The sequence below is a fragment of the Myiozetetes cayanensis genome, unplaced genomic scaffold, assembly GCF_022539395.1.
Source record: "Myiozetetes cayanensis isolate MyiCay16 unplaced genomic scaffold, myiCay2020 scf5-8, whole genome shotgun sequence".
In the NCBI taxonomy this organism is placed as follows: domain Eukaryota; kingdom Metazoa; phylum Chordata; class Aves; order Passeriformes; family Tyrannidae; genus Myiozetetes; species Myiozetetes cayanensis.
The window spans coordinates 68913348-68937187 of NW_026087742.1; positions in this window are offsets into that span (position 1 = coordinate 68913348).

Here is a 23840-nt window from a genome sequence, read left to right on the forward strand (position 1 = left end):
GTGCAGGTCCAGGAGCTGGACTTCGATGATCCTTGTGTGTCCCTTCAAATTCAGGATATTCTACGATTCTGTAACACTTACTGCAAATTCACTAATTTTTGGTTAGATGTAGTTTTCGTTTTTTGAAAGAACCTAAGAGAAGAAAACAAGTGGTCCTGAAGTGTTGTCATAATAATATACTGAAATCCTGGAGGGTGCTGCAGGACACCTTATTCTGAGGATGAGCAAGCACGGGCATAGTTAGAAATAGTTGGACTAGATGACCTTCAGAGGTCCCTTTCAGCCTCAACGATTTTAAAACTCCATTTTACGTTGTGCTACAGTGTCTGAGTGTCATATTTGTACATCATCTCTAATGGAGTGGTTTTGATATTGTTTTTTTTTTATATTGCATATGTTGATACAGTCAGTACAAATACATGGTGAGTCTCCACCCCAGCCAAACAGTAGATGTATAGGGAAATGCAAAATCTGTACTCAGAGGAGAAAGTAAATAAGCATGGTACTTAACCTACTGAAATGAAGACTGAGATGAAGATTTCATTAATGTCTGTAAATGTGTTAAGGACTTAATGCCAGAAAGGGAAAAAACTATAATAAGAGACAATGTTGGTATGAAAACTAGATGTGTGCAAAGTAGCCAGAAATATGTGAAAAATCAGAAGAAAGTTTATAACTGCTGGAATACTGAAGTTCCAAAACATATTGAATAAACAAACAAACAAGCCAACATTCTCTAAATGCAGCTTCATAAGTTCATGAAGGATATCCTATGATATAGATAACTGCAACAGTAGGAAAACAAACCTGATGAACCACAAGGTCCTTTTTGTCTTTGCAAATGGCCTGATTTTTAAAACTTCTTATTTCTTGCACCTTTCATTTGGTTGTTTTTCTTGATAATGTCCCTCATTTTCCTGTGAAACTCAGCAGTCAAGACCTAGTGACTGGAAGTATTTAGTAAGTTATAGATTTACTCTATAACTATTATGAAGAGTCTATTTTAGGTCTATAGCAAAGTAAACTTGCAAACAGTTATATTATCACCATGATATATGTGTTTAATTTAGTGTTCTGATTGCTAGCCTGCTTATCTTGCCAGTACAAGCCACTGAAAGCAAGGGAGCAACCAATTTAGTCTTTTGCGTATCATCCAAACAATACTCATGTATTTTTTTTCTCAACCTCCATGACTTTACTCTTACTCTGCCAGCTTCTTAGAGCAAGTATATACCCTCCTTCTGAGATGGTCAGTGGGCAGCCTTACGTCCACCAAGTTTCAAATAGATGCACATATATTTTAGAGGTTATTCTAGGTTTGGTGTGGCTTTCAGGAATCACAGTGTACAAAGTTTTGTACTTGCATATATGAATGAAGTCTGGTGTTGGTTTGTAAGTAGTAGGTGAAATGTTTTTCTGTAGTACTTGATGGAGGTTGACTATCTTGGCTAGTAGCTGTCTTAAATTTAGCATCAATTTTGGTGCAACATCTCTGAAATCTGCAGAGGATTGTGCATTTTGTCTGTTACCCTTATGGTATAAGGTGAGACCTCACAATAAATGCTCAGGATGAGAATAAAAATATGTAGGTTAACTGTGGCTTAGAGGAATAGTGAAAACCAAGAAGAAAAGCTCAGTGGAGAGTGGCTGAATCCCATGTTTTATTGTTTTCTACATTTTTGTTCATGGGATTTGCAATCTGGCAAACTACCACCAAATTAATGAAGTTCATGGACTGGAATTTCACCCAGAGTGATAGTTATTTGTATTGACATGTATCATTTCCTCTATGCCCTCTGGCATTTCTTTCTGTACCTGTGCTTTCAGGAACACACTATACTTTTTTAGCCAGATCTGTAAGATCTGATCTACTAAAAAACCATCAGGATTCATCCTCTAATATTGGCTTTGATATGCCAAACATGCTTTATATCAATAGGCAAAAAGAGGATTGTGGACTGAAAGTTTTCCACATTGATTTAGTAAACCATAAAAGCTTGCACAGGCCACTCCTTGGTTCCTGCAGAGGCCTGCCTACACTGAAACAAAATTCTGACAGCTTCTAACTGGATTTAATATAAGATCAGCTAAGCAGGTGTTGATATCCTTAGATATATTTTAAGGTCACAATTTAGAAAACCTGAGAAAACAATATGTCACCTGTGATTTGCTGTCAAGGACAGCTGAAAGGATACTTCATCACTGTACAATACCTGTTGATATGTGCCCTAATTTCCTCTATTTCTAAGCCTTTCCCTTATTAATTCAACTTGTTAGCCCCAACAGAAGCATTATATTAATTCGGTAAAACTGTAATTATTTTTATTTGGTACATTCTGACAGTCTTGCTAACTTCAATTTTACTTATCTATGGGGTTTTTTTGTTTTGTTTGTTTTGTTTGGGTTTTTTTGTTTGCTTGTTTGTTTGGTTTTTTGTTGGGTTTTTTGTTTGGTTTTTTTGTGTGTTTTTTTATTGGTTTTTTTGTTGTTGTTTTTGTGTGTGTGTGTGTGTGTGGGTGGGTGGGTTTTTTTGTGTTTTTTTTTTGTTTTGTTTTGTTTCTTTTTGACAGTGGATTTATTTTCTGAAGCATTTGGTCTCTGTATTGTGCTTTCTTTATACCACCAAGTAAAAGAGCCTGCTGATTTGTCCTCTAGACCAAATGACACAAAACAGCTCACTCCTCTGAAGTAGGTATTTCCTTGGTTTAGTGGTCCAAAACTGAGACTGTGATTGAGCTAACTCATAATCTGCATGAGCAATCAGCAGTTCAGTACTTGAGTCATTCCCTGGCCCTTTTTCATTCAACAGTACAGTTATAGCCTTAGGCAGTGTCTATACAAGTAAATAATATGAACCAAGGCCCATCCTCTGGCCCTGAGTGTGTGGCATGGCACAATGTGTGACCAAGTAACTAAATAATCTTTTACTTCTGTGAAAGTTGCCTTCATCTATAGCAACAACTGTGAGCAGTCTGTGGCTTGTGTTAGCCCTAAACTATCCCTGGGAATGGTCTGAAAGACTGATATTTAGACCAGAACTGTCAGGGAATGTAATTAATAATGGTTAAGTAGATTGGTTGTGAGATGGTACTTGAGCTCACATCCTAGCTCTTTGAATTTTACTGTCACATGCAGTAGCCATTGATAGGTCTGCAGGCTGGACCTGGATTTCATGAAGAAGAAAACACTGCTGAGCACCTACAGCCCTTTCTATCCTATCCTGCTGAATTTTATCCCTTTTACCATGTTTATGTCCCACTCTCTTTCCTACTTTTGACACCTAGTCCAAGATTCCTTTTGCTTTCTCCATACTTAATCTCTATCACCCACCTCTCTTGCTGTTCTCCATGTTCAGGATGAGTTTTCCAACTCTCCCTCTGACTCCTTCCCTCCAGCAAGCTTCTTTTTCTGTTCTTATCCCATTCTGATTACACTTTTTCTCCCCCTCACCCCCCCTTTTTCTCCCCAGTTTTGTCACATGTTTTCACCTCCTCTAGTTCTGCTTACCTTGATTTTTGTCTGGCTTCCAGTCCTCATATTCCTATGCTTTCCACACCTCCATATCCCCTCCCAGGCTCCTTGGCTGGTCTGTTTTCCTCACCTTGTGGCCTAGCCAGTGTGTAGCTGGGTGTTCGCAGGCAGCTCCAGCTGCTCCTGCTTTCCCTGTCCAGCAGGGAAAGTTTGCAGTAGCCAGATTTTTTCAGTGTCCACATCTAGCATGGGTGGAAGAAACGATCATCAGGGAAGCTGAAGTCCTCCCCTGTAGTTCTAATTTGCTTCCCTCAGGAAAGTACATGCACATTTGGGTGAGCAGAAAGTGCAATGAGGGACTGGGTCATGCCTAGTGAGGCCCCTACTTACATGGAAACATAATACCTGAGTTCAGGCTCTGCTTCATACGGCCGAAGTCCTGCACAAGTCTTTTTCTCTAATGTTTCTTATTGGCTGGGTTTAGCCACGGAAGGTCACCTGAAAAGTGAGAAAGAAAACAAGCAAAGGGACTTCAACAGAAATTAAAGTCAAGCCACTGAGCCTATAAATCCCTGCCGAATATGTTAAAAAGGTTGACTTCTGAAAGTTTTAAATGTGGACATTTCCATGAATATGTATATAACTGACAGAAAGGCAGCTTCCTCCCTCCAATTTCCTGTCACCTCAAACTTTGAACTTCTACTTTCTGCTTGAAAAACACTTGAACTTCTCCAGGAAAAGATAGCAAGTATTTTTTCAACATTGCTAAATAGCAGATTTTTTTTAATCTTATTCTCAGAAACAGCTGTACCATTTTGGATGAAACTTCCTGAAATATTTCTGCCTGAGGCAGACACCTGGCATGGAAAATTTCAGCCCAAACATTTAAGGTTTGGCAAAGCCATATGCAACTGAAAACAGGCTTTATAATGAGACGTGTTGGGCAACCTTAATAACAAGCAAAATTAGCAGCCTCACCCCAGCATCAGTCCTAACCAATGTGCCAAGCTTTATGATAAAATACTTTGTTTAAATGAATAAAGTCCTCACATATCACAGGAACAAAAATAACTTGGAACATAGTCTTCCTCCAGATATAACAAGCATTTCCGACTTATGGCTTAGTCATGTAAATTCAACAGAGTAGATTAATAACAAAGCATAAGATGCAATCTTGAGTTTGTGTCTGTTAGAGAGAAGAGTAAAGTGTGTGATGTGTACTGACAAAGTATATAATACCTTTGTTGCTCAGAACTTATGTGTTTTAATTACTCAAAAGTCAGATTGTTTATTTTCTCCAAACGCCCCCCAAAGTTTTAGCCGGAAAACCACTTAGACATTTAGATGGCAAATGTAAGTCCTGAACACAATAACAAATTTATTAATCTTTCAGCAAGTCATCCAAAATGTTTAACAACTGTTTTTTCATTCAGTTTCCCCTTCCAGTACAAGAAGAACTTAATTTCCTACTTCATTTGTTCTCCTCTCTAAAATATAGCCCTGTCATGGTAGTTATGTTGTTCTTTAACCAAAATAAATGGATAAATATGGAGACGTGTAAGGAAATTTGTTCTTCTATGCATAAATACAGTGGTACAGCTCTATAGTTTTCTCTTCATATCTTTAAAAATACATTTAAATTGTGGGTTATAATAGAAATAAATTTAAACAGTATGTATTTATTTGGTAAAAGAGAAGTTAAGCAAAAAACATGAAAAAGGAAAGTGAGGTTAAAGTAATACTGATATTTCATAGCCAGCTTGCATTTTGAGATATTTTTTCAAGCATGTTTGAAATGTTGGAATTCTGTTCCACATATAACTTTGGTGGATTTCAGGCTTGTAAATATCATAGAACAGCTCCCATTACCCTCTTACAAGCAGCAGGTAAGCATTAGAGACTCTTAGAAAGGTAGTGGCACCTGGTCCTGTGCAGGGCCAGGAGCTGGATTTCAATGATCTTTGTGGCTCAAGTCAGGATATTTCTGTTCTAATGATTCCTTGTTCTTGGAGAAAGACACACAGTCCCTGAGTATGGCCTTCACCTGGGAGAGAAAATGGGTGCCCAAGAGATTAATTCATGCTTCACTGATGATTCATGTAAGTCACAGAAGAGGCTTTATCTGTTAAATACACTTAAATCTGCCTCGTTCATTAGTCCAGGGTTCAGGTCAGATAATGCAAGATGACAGCCAAGAAATAGCTTGGTCTGTAACCCATAAGGAAGAAAGGAGAATTTGGTCCTCCAGTCAGTACTGCCCTCCGTCCTGGCTTATGGCGTGTACTACTAGATCAAGTGTACAAACTGCATGGAAAACAGAGTCCTGATCTTCCTGTTTCTCTGGGACTACTCTTACCACTAGCTTGAGGGAGAAAGTGGGAAAAATGAGTCTTCCTCTGTCTTTCATTGGAACTGGGTGGTATAGTAACCTAACTCAGCGCTAGAGGGAAAGGGGTCAGGCAAACTATCTTGAAGCCAAAGCTCTCTAACTGAAATAAGGGTCATAGAAGCTCATTTTAGTTCAGTGTCCACTTCATAGTGTAGAAGACTCTAGAGGCTGGCTTGAAATGAGCTGTATCTGCAATGTGATGCCCCAGAATCTGTCCCAGTCTGCTTCTATCAGTAGAAAGAACATTATCTAGATCCTGCTGTATGAGCAACCCCTTTAGACTACATTTGAACACTTGTTTTATCATCTACATCCAGTTAATACTGACAATGTTTAATTTTATTTATGCCATAGGTTCATTAGACTTACAGCATGAAACTATAACTAGTAGTAAGAGATGCTGAATCAGACATAGAACATCTGTAAATTGTAGGATTTTCCTTTGTTAATAACACCTTTAGTACATGGTAACCAGAGAACTATTTTAAAGTGCATTTATCCTTTAAACAAGTCCCCTTAGGAAAAAAAAAGTACTTACATTAACTCTTCTTCACCATGTCAACATCTAGCAACTATCTTAAGATATTACATGAAAAAACCAAAAACAACCCCATACAATATTAACAAGAATATAGAAATCCTGTCTGTGTTAGAACAAGGTACATGTAACTAAAATCACAGTAGATCTTCTGATCTATTTTATGCACAATCACTGACAAACAGTTTTTAAAAAGTACCAGAAGTATTACAGAGTGATGAAGATGGAGTCAGAGGAGTGCAGGTGGCAGACAGACTCCATTTCTAAGAACACTACCTGATGGGAGGGAGCACCCAGCTGAGAGCCATGTCACTGCACAGATGAAGGACAAGTCCTTGAAGTTAGCAAATGGATAAATTGTGACACTTTATGGTGTGAATAGGAAGGAGAATCTCTTTCCTCTTCTGAGTGCTGAGCAACTAATTTGGAACACACACTGTGTACGATATATAACCACTCTCATCATATCTTATGGTAGTAGCATGGGAACTTGTTTTAGGAATTGCTGTTGGGATAGTTATTAGGCTGCAGGAAAGACACCTTACCCATTGCCAGGATGCATAGACAGCAATGCTCAGGATCCCAAGGAGGCATCAGGTCAGAGAACTAATGACTAACTAGGTTGTTTGTACAGACCTTTTACAGCTCTCATGGTACACGTGAAATTCAGACAGTGTAGACTGAGTGCCCTGCAATCCAACCGATCTGGTAAAAGTGTAAAACAGTTGTCTCTAATGGCATGACTACAACATGTAGTTCAGCAAATGTGACTTAGGGCCTCATTACTGTGTCTCCACTTCTGACATTTATAGTTAAATGATGTTGTTGATTCCTGCAAGAGACATTACAATTTCTCTAATTAAAGGAGGGGGGAAAAAAAAAACAACCCAAAAAACAATCTTCTTGTTCCTTCCCAGATTGTTTCCATTTACTGCAAATAGGCATGAGTTCCTGCCTGGAAGCACTATCTGCAAACTGCAGTCAGATGTAAAAGAAGCCTAATCAAGCTTGGGAACCAGGCCTTAATTAGACTGCTTGGAAAACAGAGCAGAAGAGCAAATGAGAATTATTAACCATCACTCATGACTCCTGTTTCTAATTTTAAAGAGGAAATCATGCATTAATCAAACTTTAGCCCTAAGCTCAGACGTGTTTTAGAAATATCCTGAAACAACAAAAGGAAATCTTTTCAGTGTTTAGAGAAAACAACTCCTGATCAGCTAGTATGTGTAGCACAATACATTTTGACATAAAATAAGCTATGTTTCAGTATGCTTAGCTTTTGCTGCATCCAAGAAAAACAGAATCAGTACCAACTGAAATGAAGGCACATGACAACAATTGGGTTAAGCCTGGGTTTTGTTAAAGGAAAACAGAAATGTGGAGTATGTTGTTTCCACGGATAAAAAAAAGATATGGAAGAGTAAGAGGAACAGTGCAGTAACATCACTGCTATTGTGTGCTTTGGTCATAACAAGGAAACTCTTTGGCTCACATAAACAATATTTACTACAAATTATTTCTGGTAAAAAATATCAAACATGAGCATAATCTCTAAATATTACCCAGAGATCACTTGAGAATGTGTAATAGGATTTATCAGAACTTACTTACATCATAGTTTCTGCTATATTTGGACTATAAAGAAAATTTTATATTTTTTTGGCAAACTAATGTGAGTTTTCTGGCTGTTTTTCAGGAACTAGCCTTTTCTGGTGGAGTCAGGTTGAAGTCTTTAGCTTTTGTGTAATTTTCCAGAAAGAGGAGAGAAAATGAGCTCTTAAACTATATTGAACACTACACCCATTCTTCTGGAATTGTCACTTTACAAAGAATGCTCACTTTTTTCAAACACAAATATCCAAGCTTCTTTCTTTGAATTACAAACAGCCAACTTGGGTGATGCTTTGGCTCCTAGAATTAAGTTGCAATTTATATTAAATAAATGCTTTTACTAGATTAAATATGAAAGGATTTCAACTCTTTATTTCAGTGGATGACTAAAATAGAGCATGTCTAGTCTAAAAATTGGTGCAGTTGCCTTGGAGGTGAAAGATGTAGGTTTAAATCCTCTTAGGCTGAACAAGGAGCTGGACCCACACTGCCCATCTTTGATGTGAGCTCTGTAAATGCTGTACTGTTGTGCAAAAATGTTAGTGATAGGATTATAATGTTTTGTAACATAGCTGAGACTCTTCATGCTAGAATCAACATTGCCTCTCTGGGTATTATTTCAGGCCTTTAGTTTGGTCACGTCTCAGTTTAGGCTGTGTTCAGCAGCAGAGCTCAGGTGGGAGGAAGATTTGTAATTTAGAAAAGCATCTTTCACTCTTTTAGACTCCTGGAGGGTTTTCGTTGCACATGGCTGTTCCTGGGAAGATTTAATCCCTTTGTGGACAATGGAGAAAGTTTAACACAATTTGAATAATTTTTAGGACCTGTAACTCTTTCATTTTGCCTATACTGAATAAAGTGACCTATGTCAGCGTGTCCTTACTGTCCTGCCTGCTGAAGAATTTGGTAAATGTTAATTTTGCATTGATTTCCGCTATTTTTTCACATTCATTCACTGACAGATGTCCCTGTTCCTCTGGTTTTGAATTTCATCATTGCAGTGTAGCCTTTTTTATTGAGTGTAGTACCAGTGATGGTACTACAACAACAACAGTCTGCTGATGTGTGCCTTGTTTTCATAGATATGGGAGTGTGCCCTGCAAAGTTTTCCTTTCAGATTAATCTACTGTTCTGGGGACTACCATGTGATTTCTTGTAGTAATTATTTTTCCCTGCTTTCTTATCCTATACCTGCAGTTATCTATCAGAGCCATACATCTATCAACACTCACAACCCAGAAGTGGAAATGAGCTTGTTGCTGTTCATTCCATATTTATGCACCGACGTAACAGCCTGGTAGAAATCCAAATTTGATTTGATTTTGAGTGTGCTCCAGCACAAATTAACTGTTTATAGAGTAAATATAGTTTTGGTTAGCTTACTTTGATTAAATTACATAATTATGTGCCATGACAGTGCCTCAAATCTGCTTACTCCATTATTTATTTTCCTCACATTTTTATCTTAGCTATCACTTTTAGTCTTTACACATTTGCAGCTGTTATTGTAACTATGTTCTTTTGGGCAGCAATCACAATGTTCTAGGTGCTTTCCAAACATTAAAAAGAAAAAACAAAAAAACTTGGTTTCTTGGCTATTGTAATCATGTCCTTGCAGATCTATCTCAATGCACCCTCTATGTGAAATATGCCCACAAGCACGTGGCTTGTTTGATTTATAGCTGCTTGTGTTTTTCCAAGTGACTTGACTGTTGAAGAACTCCAATGACTGCTCTGTTTGTGTACTTAAGCCAAAGCTGGCTCTAGCACTTAAGACTCTGCACAGTGGAACAACTTATTCATAAGGTTTGGTTTTGCTTTACATTCATCTGCGTTTAGTTCCCTTTGCTCCACTATTTTTTGTCCTGCATTTTGTAAGTCTGAACACTGCCTATTCTGTTGTTCTATCCATTTGGTAGCCTCCCTTTGTAGGTTCTCAGTGATTGAATAATGGTGTCACTTCATAATAAAGGAGAAAAATGTTTGTATGCTTCACTTATTCGTCTGGATTTTTGTTCTCATTTGATGTCATTGTTGTGTTACGATGGAGGCTTGGCTGCAATTGTAACCATTAAAATGATTAAAAAAAAAAGTCTGCATTGATGCCAGATCCTAAAAGAAACAGATAACAAGCACAGTCTTTGCTTCTAGGAGGATCCTAATCTGAAACTCTGAGAGCACTGCACATACTGCCTCTGATACAGATATAAATATGTATTCCACAAATAAGAGCTAATTTCTTGAACAAAGTAGGAACTTATCTCTTATTTTTGTGGTGGTTTTACCAGACTTTTCTATATTTTAAGCTCACAAGGCTTCATTCACACTTCTTTTCTGTTGCGTACTCTGGTCAGGCCGAAGTCCTGAACTACCAATTATCCAGATCATCATTTGATTAGAATTTGCTTTTACTCCTACCTGGGCTGTGACCACAGCTTTGCTTTGCAAGGAAACTGGAATGTGGAGATTCTATACATGCAGGCTGCAGCCTTGCTGCAGCTACAGTGCGTTTTCTGAATTGAGGATTTCTTGCTAGTCATGATACAGCTGCTTACAACAACCACTTGTACAGCAATGAAGCATGGGTCATAACTGCTGAAACCATATGGGATGAGCTTCAGAATGTGACAGTTACATTTTTCTTAGGGGAAAATACCTAAATGTATTTTGCAGCAGAGAAATGTATACATACTGCCCATGAGGTGAGAAGTATTCAAGGAAGCTGGCTCTATTAACACTGAAAGTGTATATAATACAATCAAGATTTGTGGGTACCTTAGGACAGGGTGGAGACAAACCTCAGGATTGTGTCCGTATTATCTTACAAAGTGGAGCATGGTCTCTAATATCCTTTCCTGTATTTAAGGTAAAGCTATTCATCAAGCTGGAACTGGTCACTGAAGCTTTGTCTAAATGTTAAGTCAAAGAGAACTAGGGATTGGTCTGTAGTCGGTGTGGATGACTTGGGACTAGTTCCCCTGGGAGAAGATATATTGTATAGGAAGCTACTTTGAATGGTCCAAAACAGATGTAGGAGCAAGGCAAAAATGAAGTGATGTGGAAAACAATGGGTCCAGTGTTTGAGGTTGATCTCTGGCATGGCTTTATTTAGCAATATTTAACCTTAGAAATCTAGCTGCATCCCTCACACCTCAACTGGGCTTAGTTCTAGTATATGGAAGACAGGTTCCAAGCAGCTAATCTATGTAGATTGCACAGAAGGTAGAGGTTTTAGCCATTTTTACAAATTAATTAGCAAAACCTCAGAAGCTGGGCATTGGAGTGCTAACCTGAGATGTGCCAGGGTTAGCTTTGGCAACAGGGATTCTACAGATTCCTTAGGTAGGTGGACTCAGAGACTCCTGCAGCAGGGAGATTTTTGGAGCCAATTCAGAGTATCTCTGCAGTCTACAAAGCAGAGCTACTTCCAAGTTCAGAGCCAAGCTGGTTCTCAGAAGCAAGATTTAGGCAACAAGGAGATGGACCCCACTGAAAAAATGGAAGAATACACAAACACATATACATGTTTGTTTGTATATTTTCCTATACAAATCCTCTTTCTCTTAGTTTCAGAATGAAGGAAACTTTTGTGGTGTACACTCTTCTTCCTACTCACCTTCCAGGGATATATTGCCACCTTATTTGGTTTTTAACTTTCACTTATAAATCATTGTAAAACAAGATAGAACCAGCAGATAGCACATTCAGAAGTTGATTAAAAAATGAATGCAAGAATTTATGAGAAAGAATGCTGTAAACCCCATTTCAACATTTACACACAAGGGAAGGAATTAGATTTGTTTTTCTCTCTACTCTTCCCATGCCTTATGCTTTTTCCTACACCAATAAAGAATGCTTGACGTTGATGAAGCTTCAGCTGATGAAGGCCTTTTCAAACCAATAAACACAAGTGCTCAAAGATTGTCTTGCATATGGAAATCTGCTTTCCTGGTGTTGACTCCTCTGCTGCAGGGGCTGCTGTTTCTGTCTCAGTGTTGATACTGACAGGCCTGTTAGGTAGGCTGGCTTTGATCTTGCTTTTATGTTCCTTTACCGTAACACAAGCTGACTTTATTGGAACAATTAAAGTTGCAGTCTTCCCTTCTTATCTCCATAAGGTAGACCAGAGATGGAGCAGACTTAAGTTAAGCATTTTCATGCTTATGAATTCTTGTTTTATATTTCAAACTGGAGTTTATAAATCGCAATTTGCTGTTGGCCCTGCCTGTCATTTGTGTAATAGATATTTTAGGACCAAGGATTAAAAAAGTATTAGTTGGAGATATATCATTTTACTTAAAGCTCTGTTTGCTTTAATAAAGGCATTGATTGGAAATGTATTTTAATTGGTCAAATGTCAAATAAATTTTATCTGTTTTGGTAATCGCTTGTGATATTTTGCTAAATGGAGTTTTGTGAATATGACATAGAGAAGATCAAAGTGAAAATAAGATCAGAGGTGATTTCCTAGGTGTCCTGAAGACCTAAAACTGGTGATCTTGACACCCTTCCTATGCCAAAATTACATTGCTCCTCAGTATACAATCAGCTGCAACAGATTAATTATCTAGTTGTGGTTAATATTATTTTAATATTATTATTATTGACCTTATCTATTATTGACCATGCTGCAGCTGTTGTTCCCCCAGACAGAGGCTAGTGCTGGTGTGAATAAAGTACCAGAATTGCTTCCTATTTTGGGGGGACAGTGCAATCTCAGATGGGCTTTAGCAACTCATGCCACAGCACTTCTTCTTTCTTGAGTATGAGCATCAGTCCTGATGAAATTGTCACTGATGAAAGCAGTCCTGGTTTCTAATTAGAGCTTAAAGTACAAAGATAATAATCTATCTAGGTTTACTCATGTTATGTAAAATGAATGTATCCTTTTATTATTGCTCCCATATTGTTAAAGTTTCATGTGCAGAGAAGGAAATGGTGCCTTACAGGCACCTTACAGGAAACATTTCTTAATGTGAATGTCCATCATCAATCAGTATGTACATAAGCCTAAATACTACTTCTCGCTTGCCTCTAAGCATTTGTCAAGTTACTAGTCATTGCACGTTACTAGCAAATTAGGCATAACAGGAAATTTTCCTAGATGCTGGAATTCAGCTCTTCTTTTACATTGCGTTCCCTCTCATGGTTTTGGCAGAGCAGCTCTCAATCTGCTGGTCATTTTCCAGTCTTAGAAAATGGATATTCACACAAATGAGGGACCATTTCCAATTGTCAGCCTGGGTGTGGCCATGATGTTTCAGACAGCAGGAGAATGTAACAGACTTGGGCAGGTCGACGTCAGTGGACCTCAGATATAGAGAACATTTTGGCACATAGTTAATTATTGGTACCGATGTGGGAGCTGACAAAATAATCATGTTCTAGTCTTTCAGGACTCTCTGCTCTAGACTTTTATCATGCTGATGGTTTCAGATCCTAGAATGCAGTGTTATAGGAACAACAAACATATTGGAGGACGGATTTTAGTATAAGATGTTGATAAGAGGTTACCCTATTTGAAAGGATTGTTTTATATAACAGGAGGTCTCCAAAAGCTAGATAATTCTGGTGAATTTTATGTTACTTGTCATTCTGAAAATCTTAAAGGAAATACAGATGCAAAGAAGTAAGACTTTTTCATTACTCTCAGTTAGTCTATTCATGAAAACAAAGAACAGGGTGGGGTTTTTTTTGGAGTGAAGTGGTTGTTTGCTTTTGCTTTTTTCTTCATGAGGAACTCCAAAGGAACAACTCTGAAAATTTGGTCCCTAAGAATGTGGTATACTTGCAACACAGTAAAAATCATAAATTGCCTACTTTATTTGTAACACCAGAAAATAACATTGATTGTAGATGATATTTAAAAAAATAAGTTGAAGTTTTCTTAATTCTAGTTTCATAACCTTTTGCAGTTTTTAATTCTTATATGAAATTATAGCCCTTTCACCTTTGAATATAGCCCATTTAATAAGCTTTGTATGTGACCATAATATACTATCTATACTCCCTTTTTTGCTATAAAGAGGTGGTGTTTTTTAGCTAAATTGATTACGAAATACTGAGGAAAGAAATTTTGAATACTTATTAATTGATGCTTAAAGGCAGTATATTGCAGGCCAGAAGCCCTTTTTCAAGAAATCTGTTTGTATATTCTGTTGTCATTTTTGTCTTTAAACTCACAAAACCAGTGGCAGCTGCTGGTATACTAATTCCTATTTCTTTTCTATAGAATAATCAGATTTTTTTTCCACAGCTACTTTTCAGATAAGCTGAACTTGTGTGAAATTTTCAAAAAGTCAAAATAGAGTGTCCCTGAAAACGAGGGTTACCTACTGTTTACTTGATAGACATAATATAGGCTCATATATTTTAGTTCAGGCAATGAACAGTTACTGAAGCTCACTTTGGAGAAAGAAGAGAGGAAGACTGTGTCAAAGTATTTTAAAAAGGACTCTGCACTCTCTGTCTCTTTTTATGTATTCTTTTTATTTTCCAGAACTAAGAACTATATTTTCAGAATGACTACTAATTTAATCTGTGTTCATTATTCCAAAGCTTTGTAAAAATTCAAGTTCCTTGAACACTCATTGTTTAATGGGTATAACAGGATTCAGATTTCTTTTCAGAAGTAAAATCTGTCCTCATATAGTACTTCATGTCAGGAACAAGAATGTCAAAGTCTTAGAAGACACATTTCAGGAAACTGGCATTCATTAGCTGCATGAACCAAGAACATGGCCAAGTACTGTTCAGTTTCTTCTATGAAAAGGCTTCCTTGACTAGAATTTAGTGTGGGAGCAATAGTCTGAAAATCAGAAAAAGGATTTTTACAAACAAGATGGCTTCTTGTTATCCATGCTGATCAAACATACTGGTGGTCAACTGGTTCTCTTTTACATGTTTATACTCCCTTTCTGTGTCTTAATAAGTCTTCTATAAAAATAAACCAATGAGCAATCTAGATTCAGTGCTACAGTTCAAAGAATTCAATTTTAGAAGTTGGAGAAAGCAACACGTGTTCTTATTGTAAATGCCAGTGTGATGCAGCGTCAGTGTATACACCTGTTGGGTAACACTGCAGGTAGGACTAGACTCATGTGGCTTTAATCATCTCAGTATCTCTGATTCTTTAGGAAATACATCCTGGAGGAGGTCATGGGATTCCATTGAATGAAGAGTTTGACTGAGTCAAGCGTGCTGTGACTAATACCCTTGTCTGCTTTTAGAACACCATAAGATTTTGCCAATAAATTTTTTCACCCCAAGCATTTCCCAGATTTCCAAAATTCTGGCTTCATTCAATTTGGTTTATATTCCAATAGTAAGGAAATAAAAAAAATAACAGAGACTCAATGCACAGCTTTCAATAGGAATGTAACTAACACCACCATTTATCTCATCTACAAAGTAGTTTGCTACAGTAATAATGACATATATACCAAGAAGTCATTTGTAGGCTGTTTGTGTTCATGTGTATTTTATTCTGTGCACAGTATTGCCTGGAAGTAGGAGGAAACAATAACTCTATAGTTTGGTTGAATATCAAGAATAAGATTAATCAGCTCCTATAACACTGCTGTTTAGATAACAAGAACTTCTTCCAAGGTTGTGAAATACTTTTATTGCTCAGCAGCTGGAAAATATCTTCAGATGCTCCCACTCTATTTATATCTTCTGTTTGTAGGAAGAGAATTTAATTAATTTTCTTTATCATTGTATACTTCCTAGAGCATTTATGGTTATCTTGATATCACTGCCTATTTGAGAGAGATCAAGATGTAAAAGAATTTATCTGCAAGTCATAAATGTTATTCCTTTCTGTACTCAAATGTTTTTTATAGCCCACACTTCAATTGAAAATTTAAAAAGAATAAAAGGATTGTGCCCATGAACCACAAGGAGTGTCATACACAGGGAATAAGAAAGCACCATAATAATAATGCTACCTCAATGCACATCACAACCATGTTTATGGTTAGGTTCAGAAAACAAAGGTTTTCTCTGCCTGTATTGAAAACCTGAAGAGAAGATCCACTATCACTGCTAATTCAAAGTTGCCTAATAAGCAAACTGTTCTACCCACTAATTTAATTTTTTTTTCCCCGTAGATTTACAAATCTAACTTAAAATCTATTCCTCTTGATTTGTTAGGTAGAAAGAAAAGGTTGAACTTATTCTGGAACCTGACAAACAAACTGACACTGATGGATGGCCAGCTTGTTCCTTAAGGGACAGGAACCAGAAGGAGCAGTACAGTCATCCAGTACCCAAACTTCTGTTACAGCAAGGTGAGCAGGACAGACTTAGAGTCAGTGGCCAGATCCATTTAAGAGTCCAGACCACGAGGGTTCACCACTTATCATTATCATCATTACAATTATTCTACATGTCTTAGAGGTTATGTCAGTGCTGCATTAGGTAGAAAGATTCTCTGCTCTTTGCTCTAAAGGCGTGGGATTAATTAAAAACATACAGAGAATTTGTGGGAAGCAGGGAACAGTATCCTGCCCCATTTTCAGAACTGTGAAATAGAAGTATGATCATGCAAGTTAGCTGTTGTCATCCTTGCAGTCAGAGGTTCTGGAGTCAATGTTCCATTTTTCACTGGAATTACTCTTCCAGGAGTAAAATCCTTAATTTTCATTTTTATTTACTTTTTTTTTTTTTTTTTTTTTTTTAATGATAGAGCCATTTTGGGGGGAGGGGGAATTCTACTGAATAACCTATTCTGAACTTTTAGTATTTTTTTACTGACTAGGAGTAGAAGGAATGAAAAAGTCTTGCCAGCATCTTCAGGTTCCAAAGCAAATTAGTGGAACAACAAGGATTAAAAGGCAGAAACTTTCCTTCCATTTGTGTAGTTACACTTCTAGCTAACACTGTTTTCAAATATTATTTAATCTTTTTTTTGAGAGTTCAGAATATCAGGTAGAATCTTATCCATAGAATAAACAAAATGCCATGGTTGTACTGCATCTCTGATCTTCAGCTACAAAGCTGTCATTTCAGATTTCCTGTGCCATGTCATGTATCATGCTGTGATAAATTGTCATTAGGCCTTTATAAAAGCCCAACATGTTCAAACCATGGAATAACACAGATTTAGAATATGATTATATACAATATGATACTTTCAGACAAAAAAAATAATTATGAATGTTTTAACTACCCAGTTATACACCTCAGGAGCTGAGCACTGGCAAACATTCTATTAATATTGTTTAAAGATATGTGCTTCCTTGTACCAAAAAAAAAGGGTCTTTAAGAAATCGAAAAAAAATTTAGCAGGAGTTCTATTTCCTCATATTTTGTATTTTTTAGAAGAATTGCATTAAAAAAATAAGGGCTAAGCTTGATTGTGAGCTTCTGTAATTTTCAAAACTGCAGTCACTATGTTTAGGAATTGGGAGACATTGCAAAAACACTCCTCAGATTAGGCAAATGATATAAAACCTTCAAGACATCCTGGAAGGTGGAAGATGCTCATAGATGGAATGGGGGGGAGAGAGTAAAGACAACTGCTTGGTCAACCCATAAAGCAAAATATTCTTAAAATTAGATGCTAAGAAACAGTACGTCCCTTAAGGAAGAAACTAGTAGCTATAGTTCTTGAATATACTATGATGTTGTAGTTTGTTAAAACCATATAGTCTTTTATAGCCCCTGGTGGTCTAGTGGTAAAGGCGCCGCGCTATCACCGCGGAGACCCGGTTTCGATTCCCGGTCAGGGCCACTCCTGGGCAGGTGGGGCTCGTTAGCCCTTAAAGGCAACCCACCTACGTCCTAAGGACCTCGCTGCCACCGTCCAAGCTCGCTTGGCCCCGGCAGATGAACCTTAGGATTAAAGGATGGGCTCAGTTCCGCGCACACTGTGTCTCACCTAAAAAATCCAATGCGCAGGCTGGAAGGTGGAAAGACCTTCCCCGGATCTTCGCTCACGAAGACTGGCCATTATTATTATAGTCTTTTATAAAGTCTTTTGGATTATTTCTACCTATGTGTCATTTATACACACTTGTTCACCTATCTGTCTCATTTAGTATGTAATTTGAATTCATCTTTGATACTACTTAAACTTCGGATTTTGTGAGAATTTAGTCAGATACAAAAGGGGGCACTTAAGGTTTGAATATGATTAATTTAGGACATTTGAGCATAATTAAATAAATGTTTTATTATATTCCTCATGTTTTGAAGTTGTAAAATATGTTTATTCTGCAATCAACTCTGCAAGAATGCTATCTTAATAACACTGATATTCAGGCTAGCAAGAATACAATTTAACTGCAGAAAAGACTCTTTCTGTAATATTTCAATGATATTTCTCAAAGTTCTTAGCTTAGCTTTTAATAATGACATAATATTGGTCTATTAAAAAAGAAGGGGTTTTCAAAGAAACATTCTTCACACACTCCTACAAAAACAGGAAATGCTTTTCCTTCAGTCTTATATAAGATGGCAGGGGTGTTATGCATTTACCTGGGCTCTTAATTCTAATTCTGGGCCAGCTACAAAGCATTTTCTAAAGACTGTTGTATCTGACTAGATATATTTTTTTTTCGTGCTAGATAAGTAACTGTCCTCAGGACAGCTTTATGGAATTACAGGCTGTGAGGCAAGCATTTTGCATGTCAAGAGCAAATTTGCAACAGACTTCAAGGAAGTCAGGAGCCATCATGCAAAAGAATTTCATAAAACTCAACTGACTTCAACTTAAATCAATGGGAGGCTTTCCTTTGACTTCAACGGGAGTTGAAACAGATGCAGAAGGGGCACTTTACAAGGAGAGAAAACTAGTTCATTTAGGATTTTTGTACATAATTAAAGAAGTATTCCATTATTCACATATATGACTGCCAACTTGTTGTACCATGTCTTTCATGATTAACAATAGTTGCATAGTATCCAAAAGAAAATTCTGGCTACTTCTGGCTATCTGGCTTAAATGTAATGAAACATAATGTGCCAGAGTCTTGCAATACCCCATGTGCATGCCAAGGATGATCTTTCTACATCATATTCAGTTATTTTACATGGGATAAGTTTAGAAGGGCGGGGATTCATTTAAGAACATCTATACTGCTATTAGGAAATATTTTTCTCATACAATGGTGTTAGTGTAACATGTTCAGTGAAAAAAACTGACACTGATTTTAAGGACCTATGAATGTTTCTTCATGCATTGCCTAAACTTGCACAAGAATAGCTTCTTCTATAGCCAGAATACTTGAAGACACACTGAGCAGAACCATACTGCCCTCTGTCCCACAAGTACTCAGAACCAGATGTGCAACCACATGTAATCTTGTGTAGTCCTATGAAGTTCTACTAAAATTAACATATTTTTACTCTGTGCTTTAGTGGTAAGTTTTGACCTTTTCTACTTGTATGGCTCTCTCATATGCCAGTGTATCACTGTGACAGTGATAAAACTGTTGTAACTTATCATGCAGCCATATTTCAAGTATTCTATTTTAAGGGTGCATCAAAGATATTATTTCTAGACTGTTGCTAGTTTAACCATACCGTCACGGGCTCTACCTCTTCTATCACGTTAAATACAAACTCTTACATTTCAGTAAGCATGTCTCACAGGCTTGTCTCCCAAATATTTCTTTTGTCTCTTAGTATTTGGACATAGATTTTTCCCTCCCATTGATTGTAATTCTGCATGTATTAGGTACATTTTCAAGGAAGCAAATTTTTTTCCCCTACTGTTCCTAATAGTGGAAAGTACTCTCCTCAATCACCTGCAAAGCTTCAATCACCTTCCTTCAAATCCTTATTAAAACTTTTTTATTCTGATTTCTTTTTTAAAAAACAAAAAGATAAAAAACAAACTTCTAGAAGAATATGGCTACCTGAGTGCAAAGGCTTTGTTATGAAAATAGAAACCAAATGCTACTTTTTTTTTTTTTTTTAAGGCAAGCTAGAGCCTATTGGATTACTTTGCATATGGAAAATTGAGGTCTATGCTTTTTGCTACCTTATTGGGCATAGCAGACCAGCTCTAGTGGCAAGTGTCAGTGAACAAACATTAATGTCACAAGAAAGGGGAACTCAAGAGCTAATAAAGAAAAATCAAAGTACAGATGGAATCTCTTCAGAAGTTGCATTTCCATCCCAGCTGATCATATTGCTCATATTGCTGATGTAAGTGATCACATTTGACATTGTTCTACAAGAGACAATTATTTTTAATAGCTGATGGAATAAGAACGATATTTACTTGTCTTTTTATAGTGACAAGATGAAGCCATTAAGCCAATGCTTAAAAATTTCTAGGAAAGAACCAAAACCTTAGGAATTTTTTTCCCAAGCTTAATTCAGGATGATATAACTATTTAATACCCTAACTTCATTCTAACAAAGGATGTTTTTGCAGTTACCTGAATGTTTGCAAGGTTACATGACTCATGAACAAATTATGTTCATGGTTGGGTTGCATTTACACAAGTCAGTGTGTGAATTTTACATCCAGATCAACAAGATGGGACAGATTTAGGTGTGGGCATATTTATATAAGGGATTTGAATACGGGCATGGAAAAGTGGAAAGCAAAATATCTGCAATATTTGCTACTTCAGGCAGAAGTTGCTCACAATCATATTGATGAAACTTTAAATAGACTAAATTCATACAAGGCATTAAATAGGATTTTACCAGGCAGTTTGTGGTAGAAGAAGCTGAAAGCCAGTGACATCTCAAATCCTAAAGTAAATATGGATTGATGCCACATGTTAATCCTTCACTTACAGCAAATTATGTGGACCTCATCCCAAAAATGGCAACCAGCCACATATCCTCTCCAGTGAAGTACAATATGCCACTGAGCTTTAGAGTGTAAAGGGAACTACATGCATGCAGTTCAGTTAGAATAAATCAGTGTCTCCTACTGATACAACACATGTTTATAATCTGGCATATTGATGTAAGTCACAGGAGGGAGGTGGCCCTTAGTTTCACACTGAAAATTCGTTGCTTAAAGGAGAAATGTGGACACAGAACTTTAGCAATTAAGAAGATATTGCTTAAAGGATAGGTAGATGCTAAAGCACCCTAGATAATAGCATTTAGAAGAAAAGGAGATTAAGCAAAGATTCAGTCAGGTTATCATGCCTATCTCACACTTTCTTGTATCTCCCCAGACTTTTTATTTGGTGTTTACTTGATTTATTCAGAAAGTAAATCTTTAAAAGGAGAAAGACAACAACAAAAATCTATGTCTTAAATAAGAGGAAAAGGATTAAGATCAGACATCACTCATGTCAGTACAAATTTGGATATTTAAAATGTATCTTGTACAATAGACTCTTTTTAAAGGAAGATATTCTTTTTTAACTCCTAGTAACTCCTTCATATTTCATGTCAGAAATAACTTGTAAATTTAAGAAAAATGGTATTCCTTATGATTTTCAAGGAATGGTTATGTAGATGAGAAAAGAATGTGTGAAAGTATCTAATAATCAACTGTTTTGCAACAGAGAAACCAAAAGGACAATCCTGTCCTCAATCCTGCGTTGTTCAATGTATAGCTTATTTATTGTGTCATTTTCCAAATTGAAAAAAATTCTTTGGATGTAATTTTGTGCTTTTAGTTTTGACAAAAATGCAAAAAAAGTCCTTAGCATAACATTAATTTTAGTAGGTCTCCAACCTGTTTGTCATCAATTTATACATTGCTCTTTGCCTACACTTCTCTGCTAGTTACTCCAAATGGCACTCTTTTGCTCAAGGTTTGAATGTCAACATTCACTTTACTGAGTAAATCCTTCATTGTTCTATATTTTTTCATGGTTTCTGAAGAAGAACAATGATATTTCCCTGTTCTTTGGGGGACCTTACCCTGTTTGTGCTGACTTCGATCACATTTGCAAATAGATAAAAATATTATGGTAAACTCTTGGAAATGCATCCACTCTGAATGGAACGTGATAGAACACAATTTCCTGTGCTCTATTTTTTTTGTAGAGATGACTCCATAGGATGACCAACCTAGGAAATCAAGACAATGGTAGAGGAATATGAAACTCCATCAGTATTGCAGTTTTAGTTGTCATGTCATCTTGTACATAACCCAGATACCAAAATGACTAACATTTTGAAGTTTGAGGTGGGAGTGTGTGCTACTGCTCTGGGTGCCCCACTATGCAGGAGCACTGGAATGCCCTGCACAGAGCTCTGAGAGCCCTCCTGATTGCAGAGGGCTCAGTTGTGTGGATACAGCTGCAGATGGGGGGTTGGGTTGCAAAACCTCAAAAATCTGCCTGTCCCATGCCAACAAGTCCCAGGAAGTGTCCAATGCCATTCTTTCTATATCCCTGTTTTCTTCATCATGGAAAAATGGACTTGCTTGCTGCTGCATACCTTCCTCCATTAGAAATATTGCCCAGTTCCTCATTAGACATATTCTGGGCTTGTCCCCAGCAGAGCCAGAGCATTATCTGTGGGACAGATCCCTGGATCACAGGCACAGCCTCACTCAGGACCCCGTGCACAATGCATTCGGCTGTGTCCAACAGAGTCTGGCTGCAGGCAGCGGGACTGTGCAGGGCAAGGATCTGTCTCTCTGCCCCTGTTGCTCTCAACTTCTTGTCAAATGCAGGAGAAGATACTACCTTTACCACCTCTCGTGCTTTAGGAGCAAGAGGCATGTAGTGCTTTTCTTTCTCTGGCACTACCTGCATCTGCCTGTAGTCCACCAGTGGGCAGAAGGAGGTGTGGAATGGAGGTAGCTGCTTTGGCAGAGCTGCAAGCCTGACCCTGGACCCTGGGCAACTCTCTGCGACCTCATCCCACCACCAATCTGTTCATCCTGCCATGTCCCTAACCGTATGCCTCCTCCACATGCTCCGGAGCCCCTTGACAAGCTGGGACTTGGGGTTCATCTTCTTCTCCTTGGGCATTTCTGGTGTCCTCTGCCACAGAGATACCCAGGGGTGATTCTGTGTCCTGATTGAGGTGCTGTTCTGGAAGTGGGCAGGCCAGGGCTCTCCAGTCCATAAGTACCCTTGTGGTTAGGGTAGGACCCTGCAGTGTCACGAAGACCTCTAGGTATGATGTGGCCCTGAACCACAAAGGGCCCTGGAACACTCCTCTGTCATGAAGGTCCGTGCTCTGGCACCTCTGCAACTGCAGAACTGTATGGAACTGGTTGGAACCACTTGGAAACATCTCGAACTGGTATGGGCCCACTCTTGTTTTCTTTTCATAGAGGTCACGTCTGGCCCAAGCCAACACCTTCTACACAGTCTGTGGCCTCTGCAGAGCTCAGCCCGGCCTGCATTCAATATCTCGGAATGCCACCACCCAGGGCAATGAACGATGTGGGGGGGAGGATATGGGAACTGTGCTGGTGTCTAGGGACATGGGTACAATGCTGCTACCTTCACTGGAACATGGGGTCACTGGCCCTAGAATGGAGCCCTGTAGAACCCCACCACTTACCAGTCACCAGCCTGATGTCAGCCATTGACTGTAACACTTTGTGCCTGACCTGTGAGCCAGTTGCTAACCCACCGCATGACATGTTCTCCCGCTGTGTGCTGCACAGTTTGTGCAGGATACTGTGAGAGACACCATCAAAAACTTTACTGAAATCCAAAAATATTTCATCTGGCTTCTCTTGGTCAGCTATGTGGGGAACTTAGTCCCAAAAGGAAATTGAGTGTGTCAAACAGGACTTTCCCCTGGTGAAGCTGTGCTGGCTGTGACGATTCCTGCATTGACTTTCATGTGTTATTCTAGAATTCCCAGAAAAATCTTCTCCATAATTCTGCCAGGCACTGAATGGAGACTGACAGGCCTGGGGTGATCAGCGGCACC